Source organism: Colobus angolensis, unplaced genomic scaffold (genome assembly GCF_000951035.1).
Source record: "Colobus angolensis palliatus isolate OR3802 unplaced genomic scaffold, Cang.pa_1.0 Scaffold111, whole genome shotgun sequence".
Lineage (NCBI taxonomy): Eukaryota > Metazoa > Chordata > Mammalia > Primates > Cercopithecidae > Colobus > Colobus angolensis.
In genome coordinates, this window is record NW_012112142.1 from 7597103 (window position 1) to 7611402 (window position 14300).

At 39.6% G+C, this 14300-nt stretch overlaps 1 protein-coding gene and 1 pseudogene across 3 annotated transcripts in view; both read right to left on the reverse strand.

The window, feature by feature from the left end:
• Window positions 1-14043, reverse strand: part of SMAD1 (SMAD family member 1) — a 75373-nt gene extending 61330 nt beyond the window's left edge. Inside the window, exon 1 of one of the 3 annotated variants that reach the window (XM_011956967.1) lies at window positions 13967-14043. The gene's annotated coding sequence lies outside the window, so the exon portion shown is untranslated. Of the gene's footprint in view, window positions 1-13660 lie in introns of all 3 variants that reach the window. The other 2 variants (XM_011956958.1, XM_011956953.1) reach the window with 2 other exon arrangements.
• The window catches only part of LOC105522737, a 39667-nt pseudogene continuing 31250 nt past the window's right edge, over window positions 5884-14300 (reverse strand).

The window sequence follows — 14300 nt, forward strand, 5'->3', positions numbered from 1 at the left end:
TACAGAACACCTGAAACATATTAGTTTGAAAACTCAAGAAACTTTTATCACTATCACCACCAACTTCAAAGGGAGAAAGTGGTAGGTGGTTTTATGGGAAACACTGTAAAAAAGTGCATCCATGGTCTCCATCAAATTTCAACAGAAGTATAGTCATCCCTCAGTATACCTGGGGCACTGGTTCCCAGATCCCACCACCCAATGCCAAAATCCTTGCATACAGGTCTCAGTGGGCCCTGTGGAACTCGTGCATAAACAAAAAGCTGGCCCTCTGCATATTCAGGTTTCACAATCTGCAAACACTACTTTGGTTGAGAAAAAAATACGAGTATAAGTGGACTCATGTGGGTCAAGTCCCTGTTGGTCAAGGGTCAACTATATTCAAAAACAACCAAAAATCATCCTTATATCATCCTCATCACCACAACCACCACCATAATGAATCAACACGCACTGTTTTGAGCACTTTAAATTTAATTAAATAGCTCTCTTAATCCTTACATGAGTCCTACAAAATAAGTACTATTTTATAGATGACAAAACTGAGGCACAAAAAAAGTTAAGGAACCTGCCAAGGTAACCTCTCTACTGCTTCTCCTCAGTAGCCCCCTCCTTGGTCTGATGCATAAGGCAGAATAACAGGCAAGGATTTGCTTATAGTTTAAAAAAATTCCCTCCATCTCCTTCTATCCCTTCTAATTTATTCTTGTTTTTGCTATTGCTTTCCTTCTTGATATCTTCCCACTTACCTAGAACATGAAAAAAAACAAGAGTTTCATCAGGGCAGCAGTGACAAAATTAAATTCGCTTTAATCTAAAGAGCTTAGAATAAGACATTATAAGCTATCATTCAATAAGACATCAGAAAATTGGTAACATTAGCTCTTGTATGTGTTCAAATCTTAATCCTTTTCTCTTGATGAATTTGTGGAACATTAAAATTAAACTCCTTTTAAGAAATTCATTTTCTTGACCCAGGTGCAGTGGCTCACACCTGTAATCCCAGCACTTTGGAAGGCCAAGGTGGAAAGATTGCTTGAGGCTGGGAGTTTGAGATCAGCCTGGGCAACACAGCATTTAAAAAAAAAAAAAAAGGTCAGGCATTGTGGTACATGCCTGTAGTCCAAGCTGCTTGGGAGGCTGAGGCAGGAGGATCACTTGGGCCCAAGACTTCGAAGTTACAGTAAGCTGTGATCACACCACTAGACTCCAGCCTCCAGCCTGGGCAACAAAGCAAAACCCTGTCTAGTAAAAAAAAAAAAAAAAAAAAGGAAATTAATTTTCTTTACATTCCCACTGATTATTTTAAGATCCTCTACTGAAAACAAAAAACAAAAACAAAAATTGCTAGCTCTCTTTATCTTGAGGTTAATAGTTTTCCAATCAAGTAGATGTAGAGATAAAGAAAATCTAAAGGAATCTTTCAGGTATATTTTAACATAGATAAGATACTAAGATATTAATTTCAACACCTAATACACAGTTGTAAGTCACAATGCTACTTATAGATAATGGCAAAAATAGTGCTCTGCACTCTGAAGGGAGGTTAAGGAAAGTAGGAAGACAAAGCACACAAACTGTGTGCTGGTATGGCAGAAATGGTCATGACACTACCACTTCAGTTATCCCATCTGTCTCCTGATTCCCTTTTTTATCCTCTATTTCAGGGTTCCTCAACTTTAGCATTACTGGATGTTTGGTTGCATCCCTGGCCTCTACCCACTAGAAGCTATTTGCAACCCTCCAGCCTCTCCCTCCAATTTGTGACAACTAAAAATTTTTCTGACATAGCCAGATGAGCCATAGCTCTATTGCCACTTTTCCTCTCCTTTTCTCTTTGCAATCTAAGCACCTCAGGCCTCAATAGCTTCCTATAACTCAATTCTAGACTTCAGGATTCACAGAACTGCTGATTCTTCCACAAAGGGAAAAGGGAGAGATGTCAAACACACATACCCTTTCTATCTCTGTTCTCCTCAATGAAAAAAAGGGGAAGCAAAGCAATCAATCCTCAGAACTTAACTGGTGTGTCTGAGCACCCACAACTGGCATCACACAGTAGTGAGTGCTACAGAGTATAAAAGATACGGTTCATAACCACAATGAACTCACAACATACCATATTTCCTGACGTATTTCTAAAAAACAACAAAATGAAAAAATTCATTCATCAAGTACCTACTGTGTGTCAGCCCAACCATTCTTAATATTGCTGGATATTAACAATATTAATATTTTTAAGAGCTTCCTTACCATAACCCTTCGATAGGATGGGCCCAGGCATTTTTGCGGCGGTAGTTGTTCATATGATTTTGATGAGTAGACAAGGGAGAACCACTGCGCTAGGCACTGTGCTAACACAAAGATCATAAAGACACTGGCCATACCCTCAAGGAACTCCAGTCTAAAGAGTTAATAAGGTAACTGTAATAAAAGGTATGACAACAGATGCTAGACTAGACAAGCAGGTTTGTATTGTTCCTCAAAGTTAGAAGATCTCAGTGCAGGTCCTATACTTACAATCCCTTATCCCAACTTTATCAAGCTGTCTAAGAGATACACTATGAACATAAGCATAAATAGAAATACAGACACTCAAAACCTTGCTGAAAGAATGAACTAGGGCTGGGTGCGGTGGCTCACGCCTGCAATCCCAGCACTTTGGGAGGGTGAGGCAGGTGGATCACGAGGTCAGGAGTTTGAGACCAGCCTGGCCAACATGGTGAAACCCCGTCTCTACTAAAAACACAAAAATCAGCTGGATGTGGTGGCGGGCACCTGTAATCCCAGCTACTCAGAAGGCCGAGGCAGGAGAATCGCTATAGTCTGGGAGGCGGAGGTTGCAGTGAGCCGAGATCGCGCCACTGCACTCCAGCCTGGGTGACAGGGCGAGACTCCATCTCAAAAAAAGAAAAAAGAATAAGCTAAGGTAGAAGTGAGCCAGAGGCAAAAGCTCTACCAAACGCATCAGACTTTCCCCCCCAATCCCTTGATTTTGAAGTGAAACAGCTTCAAATGTATAATCTCCTCTTACCAATTAGATTGCTTCTTCGGGGCAGAAAATGACTTACCCTTTTCTCTATCCCACCCAAAACATAGTCCAGTGCTGGATGCACAGCAGGAATGCATAAAATACTTGCTGAATTAATTAATATCAGCTTAACAAAAAAGCAGAACTCCACAGTGAGGATACACCCCTTTTAAAGGAGCCTTTTCTAGAATACAGAACATCTCAGCCCACACAAATTGACAAAACTCTTCAGCAAATATGTTACAAATAAATGCAAATAAATGCTATAAATACAGTTTTTGTGCCAACATTTAAACGATAATCTAGTTAATTTTGTTCACAGTTAACAGAAAAACATTTACACACAAACATAAACACATGAAAAATAAAGACGTTGTTATTAACTATGTTGGACTGCAAAGCCAGCAATGGGCAAAAAGCAAAGCAGGAAGCTGTAATAGATGAGATGGCAAGCTATACACAACCAGCTGTATAATTTCTACAGCAATATTCACTGCATCATTATTCTCTTTCATTAAAAACTACTGTCTCTGATAAAATTACGACCGATTTTCCTGGCATTTCTCCTCCCTCTACCACTTAGCTCAAAGAGTTTAAGTAACAAGTCTCACCAATGCGTATCACGTTAGGGCCCGTATTCCCAGTCACACCTCACTCAGAAAGGACTTACGGATGGGCAGGGGATGCTGGTGGGCCAAGCTGTGAGCCTTAAGGTGAGATTTAAAAGCCTTTTTTATCCAACTTCAAAATGTTTGCAGGTCATTTAAAAGAAAGGAGATGATAAGAGAAGACACAGACAAATTCTGATTCTGTCTAGGGCAAGGTAAGAACCCACTTAAGACTGAATGTAATTCAGTTAGGTAAGGATCCTACCAATAACCAGCAGACTCATTCCCTTATGGGCAGCATATGAATAGCCATTTAAACCTGCGGCACCATAAAATACATATTTGGGCTTCAACCTTGTTTCTGGCATACAGCTCCTAAAATCCTTGGAGACTCCAAAGGGATGTCCTTTTGTATGCTAATGATTGACTGCTGGCTGGCAGCCCCTAACTAGCTTTAGGATGGTGGCAGGATTAGAGGATTGGGACTTTCAGCTCCACCCTCCAACCTCAAGGGAGTGGGCAAGGGGCTGAAGGTTAAGTTGATCACCAGTGGCCAATGGTATAATCAATCATGCCTATAAAATGAAGCCCCATAAAATACCAAGAGGACAAGGTTCAGAGAGTTTCTGGACAGTTGAACACGCAGAGGTTCCTGAAGCGTGGCACGCCCAGGTTAGGCATGGAAGCTCCATGCCCCTTCCTCCATACCTTGCCCTATGCATCTCTTCATCTGTATCCTTTTTAATATCCTTTATAATAAATCAGTAAATGTAAGTTTCCCCGAACTCTGTGAGCCATTCTAGCAATTAATTGAATCCAAACAGCAGGGTCATAGGAGCCCCAACTTGAAGCTGGTCAGCCAGAAGCTCCAGAGTCCTGGACTTATGTCGGAGGTGGGTGGGACTGAACCCTCAATCTGTGGGATCTGAGGCTATCTCCAGGTAGTGTCAAAATTGAACTGGAAGACACTCAGCCAGTGTTTGGTGTGTAGGGAAAACCTACACACATTTAGTCACAAAAGTATTTTGTGTTGACTGTTGTAATGTGAGAGCAGAGGGAAAAACAGTTTGAGTTTTCTACTGACAGAAAACCCACGACCACTATTATCCTTTAAAAAAAATTTGGAAAATTAAACACTGATGCCTAACTTTTAAGTTTTTTAAAAAACATTATAAGGTTTTACTACAAGGGGAACTTTTCTCACTTTATTTAATACCTCATCAACTCGTCCATCTCAATAATCAAAACCACACTCCAAGATCATCACTGCGTCTCACATCAGTGAGTAAATGCCACTATAAAATCTAATACTGCAATTCAGGTAGGAGAGAAAGGGGCCTATTTCAATATGCTCTAGGAAGCACTGGTGTCTTCAAGGTTCATCATCTATGCCAGGTGACTGAGAAACTGTGTATAACTGATAGCCCCTCACATTGTAATAAGGAAACTCCTGGATGAAAACCATGTCATGGGGAAGCAGGGTGCTTGCCTCTTACAACTCCACTTTATATATATCTTGTACCTCCCTGAAACTCCAGATCCCCTTAGAAGGCTGGGAAATTCGGACTTCCTTTCCTTAAATGAGAAAAGCCCAGTTTACTCAGACTGATACTTCCTAGTATACAACGAATGACAAAATACAGGAAAAAGGAAGACATCATCCCCATTTCAATCAAGAGTCTGATAGAGGACATAACCAAAACATTTTATGTTCATTAGTAGTTTGTATTTCTTTTTTCCTTTTTCTTGAGATAGTCTCGCTCTGTTGCCCAGACTGGAGTACAGTGACACAATCATAACTCACTGCAGCCTTGAACTGCTGGGTTTAAGTGATCCTTTTGCCTCAGCCTCCAGAGTAGCTGGGATTACAGGCACAGAACATTCCTGTCAGCAGTTGGCATCTCATTTGTTTGTGAAATGCTTGTTCAGGTCCATTACCAATTTTTCTATTGGGGTGGTGCTTCCTATTGACACAAGTCTTTCTCACAAAGAACAGTATTTGTTGCAAATCTCTTTATCTGTCTTTCAGGTTTTGTTTCTGAGTATGTTTGGTCACATAATAAATGCTATCAAATCTATAAAAAGTTTCCTTTATTGTTTCTGCCTTTGGAGTCACATTTAGAAGGGCTCTGTGGCTGGCTATTAATAACCCTCCCCCCAATGGCATAAATCAATCTCCCCTTTCCTTCTAAAGCTATGACAAGAATCCACCGCAGAATCTTTCTGCATTAAGCATGTACTGGTTTAATGAAAAAGCAATGTTTTTAACCGTAATGAATGCTATAAGAAAAGCCATAGAAAAATTCAGAATACAATACTTATTTTTTAAAGTTCTAATCAACTTAAATAACCTTTAAAATCATTAAAGGGACTCTTCTGTTAGTTCAATTTCTATACTTAGAAACCTTTGTCTAGAATTGTTATCTACAAATTCTCAAATTTGATATTTCACTACCTCATTACCAGGATTTTCATTGCTTACCTCTTCTGAATTCATTTAGTTCATCAGGCTCCTTATAAAACAAGTTAAGTGTTGGGGCTTGGTCTTACACCCAGGGCAATCTGACTCCAGAGCCTTATCTCTGAACCCATTTCCTATCCCTAAGCCTACCAGGCCACAAAGCGATACCAAAAAGTAACAATTAACCTAGTCTCCTATATAACAGCCTCACCACACATCACCCCAGGCTTCCCCCCAATTGTTTAGAATTTGACTTCTCTATAGATTGCCCGGCACACTACCTCCGGTGGTTCTTCTTCCCTTACCATGTGCTGATCTTCCTCCTCACCATCCCAGTGAAAGGACTTACCTCCAACAATACAGGAAAATCAGCAAAAGTGGGCAGGAGCTCTGCCACATGCTTTCCTCTCACTCGGACCTCATTCTGTTTCTTTCTCAGACAACTCTCCCTCCTTACCATGGTCAATATTCTGTCATTTGTGCTCCAGATGGCTAACTCCATCACCTCCAATTGCTCTCTGTCCACTGACTTCTCCCCCTCAACCTTCAAATATGAAGAGGTCTCATCTATCTTAAAATGCAAGCCACTTAAGGCAGTATAAGACTCTATTTCTCGCTTCTTAATGTATTCAGTCTTCTCTGAAACTGCATTCACGTGATTATCTGACTTCTCCTTCACCCTGAACAGTACATTTTCCCCTCCAAACCTACTTCTAGAATCTCTCTTCCAGTGGCTTCCTGGTTTCCCCACTCCTCTGACCCCATGCCTTTCTTTCAGTTTCTTCTTTGGTCTAGGTCAAACAGCCTCTCAGACAGTCTTGGTCTAGGTCAAACAGCCTCTCAGACAGTCTACTTCAAATTAGTCTCTTCCTTCTATCAATTCCTAACTGTGGGCTCCAATAAAGATTCAGCCCACCAGTTCTTTCTCTCTCTGTGGTTCTCAGAATACCCAGTAGATGACTGCAGAGAGTCTAATGTAAAGCTTTCAAGTCCTCCCAAACCTTATCTCTGACTTGCCTGTAGCATACTCTGACTTAGATATCGCACCTTAAATTTAACACATCAAGTCTAATTTATCATTTGCACAATTTTTATTCCTTCTACAACCAGCTCTTCCCTATTCTTAACTAACACCTTTATTAGTTTTCCAGCCACCAAGGTTAGAAACTTAAGGATATATCTCTGACATCTCTTTCTCATTACTTTATAGCCACGTAATCACCAAGCCTTCATTTTTTTTTTTTAATCCTTCTCTTTCTATGTTTACCTTTATCAGAGATTTATCATCTCATACATAACTCAACAGCTTTCTTATTGATCTCCCGGCACTGGGCTCTATTCCTCCAGTGCAAACTGCATGTTCAAACACTTTCAGTGACTTCCCAATGTTTCCTTATTCTTGCAGTTTAAGGCCCTAAAATTCTCACTGGAACTCAACTTTTCTGAAAATCCCCTCCACACCACCATACTAGGCTCCATGAGGAACACCCACTGAGGTCAGGCAGGGCTGCTCACTACCTCTAGATCCATGCTATTTGATATGATAACCACACGTGGCTACTGAAACATAAATTAATTTATTAAAAAATGCTGTTCCATGTGTGGCTACAGCTACTGTATTAGCACAGATGTGGAACATTTCCATCACTGCAGAAATTCTATTGGACAGTGCTGCTCTACAGATACTCAACACTCATGCTTATCTCCCAGGTTTTCCATGCCATTACTCTGCCTATAATGTCCCTCTTCCTTCTACCTATGCAAACTCAGGCCACAGTGGTCCTGATGTGAGCTGTCTGTACAATTTACTCCTATACTACCTTGTAACAGTTCTTATAATGTTGTTGCATTTAATTTTTCATTTTTGTGTATCCTCTAATTATTGAGCCTCAGAGCTAATAAATATTCAAGGAATAAATGAAGCACATACTTATTATAATACTGCAGCAAAATTATCAAATAAGGGCACATTTAATATCCTTCCTTCATTAAAAAGATACGCTTCTTTTCAATCTAAACAAGCAAAAGATCGTGCATTTAGTTAACTGAATAATGATTCAATTTCATGCCTAATTATAACAGCTGACAGACAGTCTCCCCCTACTTTTCTTGCAGTGTTTGAAACTAAAAGAAGAAAAGCTATAAAGGTCTGGAATACATCTACTTTGCATAAGCACACCACAAAGAAACCACAAAAAAAAAAAAAAAAAAAGACAGGGGAGGATAATAAATGAATAGTTTGAGTAACTATACCCTAACCATCTCAGATTGTAGAGCAAAATATCCACAGTACAGCATCCCTACAATTAAGGGAAAACTACAAATAAAGCATTAAAACTTATGTATAAAAATATATTCTGAATAAACAGAGAGACCCCTCTCTCCTCCTCTTCCCAAACAGGACCTAGTGAATATTCATTTACATCCTGAACTCAAAAGCATATACATGCATAATTAACAATTCTATGTTCTTTCTTCAGATCCAGGCTTATTGCCTCCAAAAAAAAAAATTGTTAAGAAACCAATCTATACTGCAAACCTAGGGGTGGGTGTGTGTGTGTGTGTGTGTGTGTGTATATATGTGTGTGTGTGTGTGTGTGTATATATATATATATATACTCCTTTTTCAAACACTAAAAACAGAGAAGAGATTTGGGAGAATCACCAGGTAAGGACTTCCTCACATCTTAGAGGATTTAATGCTTTATTTTCAAGAGAGAGTCTTCTCTAAAGTTCAGATTTTAGCTTATAACAAAAATTATAAAGATGCTAAACTGTTCAAATACTGTAGTTCCCAGTATTTACTAAAACTCTGATGTCACTGGAGTGAAAATGCTTATGAAACTTTTGGCTTTTCTTTTCTGAAAGACAGTTTCCTTTATGAAAATGAATGTTCTAGAGAAGTCGCTCATTTCTGCAAGTCAGCCCGCAATAGCTATAGACATTACTGTTTTGCATATAGGACTAGCCCTGCACCTCTAAAACTGACACTGTCTTAATAACGCACACCAAGATGAGTATTTTAATTTAGATTTTAAGCAATTACATTAATACTATTTGGCTCTGCCTTTTTCTTCCCTTTCCTTTTCTTTTTAAAGGTGGCTACAGCGGAGTGATGAAAATGCGTCAGGTATTTTTGCTGCAAATCAGATGACAGATTAACAGATTAGACTGAATATTTGTACTACCAGATAATAGCAGGAAAGGAAAATAAAGGGTCAAGAGGTTTCAGGTTGAGGCAAAGAGGAGATGCCCCTATTTGTAATAAAAGTACATCCTAAAATCTTGGTACCAAAGAATAAAACCACATACAGAGGTAGCAGAACATTTCATCAACCTCAAAGACATGCTATGACTTAAAACCGATTTTCTCCACTTTTTTATATTTAAATTATCCTTTTTCTCCTCAGACCTGTCCAACTCTCTCCCTAGGACTCCCTAGCTCCCTATTATCCCCTAAATATCCCAAACTTTAGCTTTTGGTTAGGAATGTGATTTGTTTTTGAGAGTCAAGAGGAGATTCGTATATTTTGCTAGATATCAGAGTTGCCTGCTTTCATTCGAACTTTGTACAATCTTAGATTTCCCATTTTCTAATAAGGTCCCATTGATTAAATTAGATATAGGGCTTTTCTTTTCCATCTCCAGAATGAAAAAGAATCAATTTTAATATGTAGAAAATAAGCATTTCTCACTGGTTGTCAGATTTGATTCCTACTAAGTTCAAACAATGTTAGGTATAAAAAGTTGCTACAATGCCAAAAAATTCTTTCCTCCCTTCCCTAAATTACATTGGATATGCTCACACCAAAGCCTCAGAAATATAGTGACCGTGGTCGGGGTGGGGGGGGAAAGGGCACTTAATGCTAAGAGGATCCAGATCCTGGCTTTCCCTTTTTCCAGTCACTAGACAGGTAACTTCGGATGTCAGTTACCTTCTCTAGACTTCAGATTGTTCACTTTGATATGAACCAACCAGATTAGAAAATCTTTAAAGCAACTTTTAATACTAAATATCTCTATTCTCTGTAAAAGAAATTACAAACTTTAATGTTTATGAAAGCACTTGGCAGGGCAGTCCCATGGACTTACCTCACCCAAAAGACCATGAGATTTGGAGAGTTAAGTGTATACACTAACTCACCATGGCATATAAGCATTTTGGGATAGGAAGGTGGGAATAAGAAGATACAAGAGCCATAGTTTTCATCAGATTCTTAAACAGCCCTGACCTTGTAAAACATTCATAAAAATAGATGCTAAATGTTTTTTTAAAAATCTCCAAAGAATTAGCAATTACTATTCTTACAGTGTTTAACAGCTCAGGAAAGACCGACTAATTTTGATAAGACAGACAAACTGAATTACTACAACTTTCCTCCTAACTTAATACCAGTTTGTGATTATGTAAGAAAATGCAAGAGGAAAGTGACATGCAGAAAAGCAGAGATAAAACTAATTTGGCTTTGAAATGCGTTACTTTCAAGTCAGATTTATTCTTCAAATTATGTGCTGCTTAGATAAGCATTATTTTTCCTTTCTTAAACATTTACAAAAGGACGACAGAAGATAGCCGAGAAAGGCACAACAGAAGGTAAATTTATTTAAAGACCTAAAAAAACACAAGCCAAGTCATGTCTATACTGGCATACCAAAGCACAGCAGAACAATGACGATTTGGGTCTTCTGAACGAACGACTAAAAACATAGTTTTAAGATGGAGTTTCTAGAGTTTGACTGCCTCAATCATATCCCAGGTAAGATTAGAAATCATAATCGTTCACTACACAGTCTGAAGCAAGATTTTGAATCATTCTGGCCTCAGTTTCTTTACCTGTAAAATGTGACAACAACAGTACTTATGGACGTTTTGAGGCTTAAATGAGATATGGGTATTATAAACAATGCCTGGCATACATTCGTAAACATTCAGAAAAAAAAGGTTAGCTACAATTATTTCTCCTCTCTAAGGTGCTGAACCAAATTAGAATCGATGACACTAATAATAATAAGATCTACAGAAAAGTCAAACTCCTTTTATCCAGTAGCTTCAACGTCCCTTCCAAACTGTGTTTTATTTTTAAAAAAACAGCTAGTTAGTGATAAAATTAGTTTATATATGTCATTCCATCTTTGACTCCACAAACTCATTAGTAGAGGTAACAAGTGAGAAGAGTAAATGTCCTGGGGCAGCACTGGCTAGCAGAACCTTCTGTGATGATGGAACTATTCTATACACACACTGTCCAGTATGGCAGCCACTAGCCACAAGCAGCTACTAAGTGCTTGAAATGTAGCTAGTGCTGAGAAAGTGAATTTTTATTTAATTTTAATTTAAACTTAAATAGCTATACGTAGCAGAGTGCAGTGGCTCACGCCTGTAACTCCAACACTTTGGGAGGCCAAGGCGGGAGAAGAGCTTGAGCCCAGGAGTTCGAGACCAGCCTGGGCAACATGACGAAACCCTGTCTCTACAAGAAATACAAAAACAAATTAGTCAGGCAGACATGGTGGCAGTGTCTGCAGTCCCAGCAACTTGGGAGGCTGAAGTGGGAGGATTTCCTGGGCCTGGGAGGTCGAGGCTGCAGTGAGCCATGATCGTGCCACTGCACTCCAGCCTGGGTGACAGAGAGAGACCCTATCTCAAAAAAATAGAATAAAATAAAATTTCAAAACAGCTACATGTGACTATGGCTACCTTAGTGGATAGCAGAGCCCTAGATAATCCATAAGCTAAATAAGGACTGTCAGAAATTTAAGCAAAACAAGGATCTTCTTTTCCTGAATTTTTGTATGTTCAACTCAAATATCTTTGTTTCTGGTATAGGCCTGGTAAGTTAGACTAGTTAAAGAAACATGTCAGTTGATACATCAATACAGTGCAAATTCAGTGGTAAAAAAAAGGATCATAGTTAAGTATGTGGTCCTCTGATATTTTAGAAGGTCCCTAAGGCCAAGTTAAATTCAAACTCACATGAAGCATTCAGTACACGTATCAGAGCTGCAAAGGTCCTTATCAGCATCCCTAAAGCATCTGTTCCTCCTCTACCAAATGAAAAGCTACTTATACAATTCAGACTGAATATCTCTGCATTTATCTTAAATTTTTCTCTAGAAATTCATAGTTCTGTAAGCCTTTTCCTTCTTTCAGGCACACTGGTGTTCCTGGCCATCTCAGCCCTTCCACTATAAACAAAACCCATGTACCACCCATATCTGAAGTATAACGCCAGACTCCTGCTTAGCTACCCCTGTAATATGGTTTAATTATGATGACTGAACTAATAGGCTGACATCATAGACTTTTACAGGCTGACCCCATGTCATCCTGATGTATCATTTTGCACCAGTTCAGTGCTGTAAATCAATTTAAGATCTCAAGCAGGTTGAAAAGGCTGGTAATGATGCTTTCTCTGCCGTCTCTGGAGACTCTACATTATACCCAACTTACATTATTTATAAAGCCTCAGTGATGCCTCCATTAGCCTTGTAAGACTACACAAATGAGATCTTTTATACACACACACACTTGGCCTTGATTATGTAGGCTACTGCAGCTTAAACATGCTTGTCTAATTATACCCGTTACTTCTTTTTCCAATCTACTAAGTTATTAGATTTTATCTTTAACCCAGAATTGCTAGAAATCAAAATTACAAAGTGAAATTTAGTTTTTAACTAATAAATGTAATACACGTAGCTGAGAAAATGTGACTTACTTCCTCTTAACGCCTTAATGAACTTAGTAGAAATAAAATTAAATTCCAAGAAGTGTAAGAGGTCAATGTCTTTAATTGCCTAAAAATTGTCATTTCTCTAAAACACAAAGGTCATCAGCTCTTCAAGGATATGAAATCAAAGGATACTGCAAGGGGTAAAATGTATTTGGTTACATACCTATGGTTGTAGGGGTCAAAACTAAATCAAGGACAAATCCCTACCCTCAGAAGAAACCTGATCCTGCCTGGATCCTCTAGAGGCTCTGGCATCACCCATCTCCAGAAAAATCATCTCTCACGACCCTAGTTACACTTTCCTAAGAACTGCAGTATTACACCAGTGATACACCAACTGCACAGAAATATCAAATAACTGCAAATAGGGAAGAGAGTGGGAGAGGGCAGAACAAACACTTTAATCAGTACAGCATATTTAGATCTGGCACCTACATCAGAATAACACTGATGCAACAATATTTACACCAATTGAAAATGCTGGGGCAGTGAACACTTCTGTCCCGATTCTTTTTTAATGCAGTTCACCCACCTTCAATACAATTTAAAGTAATTACAAACAAGACGAAAAATCAACATGGGCAGGGAACAGTTTTCTCATTGTGTTACCGAGGTGTGGGCAAGTTATCCACAACAGACAATTAGACCCAGAGATGTTCTGAAATAAAGGCATTCTGAGATTTAACCGCTGAGAGTTGCAGCAACAGGAAGACAAAACAGAAATCATGCAACTTCTTTATCATTCCACGTACTTTGAAACTTCAGATACAATGGAAAGAAAAGGGGGGGAGAGCAGAGAAAAAGGACAGTTGTCTTCAGCACTCACGAAAACGATGCTTTCTCAGGAGATGGTTGAGACCGGCCTCAATTTTCAGAAGGAACGCGCCTTTACTGGTTATCTTGCACCGTGTATTTAAAAATTGCATGCGCTTCAAAATAAACAAAAGCTCAGCTACTGTAGTTGTGAGATCTGGCAGGCATTTGTTCCTCCTCCCCTCCTAAAGCACATCAAGGAAACGTTCTCCCTTTAAAGCCTTCATACAGCTTCAGCAACTAGAAAAACAAGCCCACGTCTGTCTCTCACGCCCACCACCCCCACCTTCCTACAGAAACAACCCCAAGAAACACTAACAAAGACAGGGAGCAGAGTAAAGGAACAGTTGTTTAACGGCGAACTCACGAATACACATGCAGTGAGGCAATCGACTCCGGTAAAGGGAAAGGAATGAGACACCAGGAGACGCAGCGGGTGTAGGCGGAAGAGGGGGAAAAAATTACGCGCCGCCGCCAAACCTTTGAATAAATTAGAGGGGATTTCGGTGCGAACTTTCCTTGACCTCGACCCCAAAGAGGCTCGCTGGGGCCGAGAAGGAAACCCGTGCGGGATGTGGAGGGGCCCGGGGCGCCGGGGTCCCCCGCCCGCGAGACCCGCTCCACCAGGCGCCTTGGAGGGCAGCGCCGGCTGT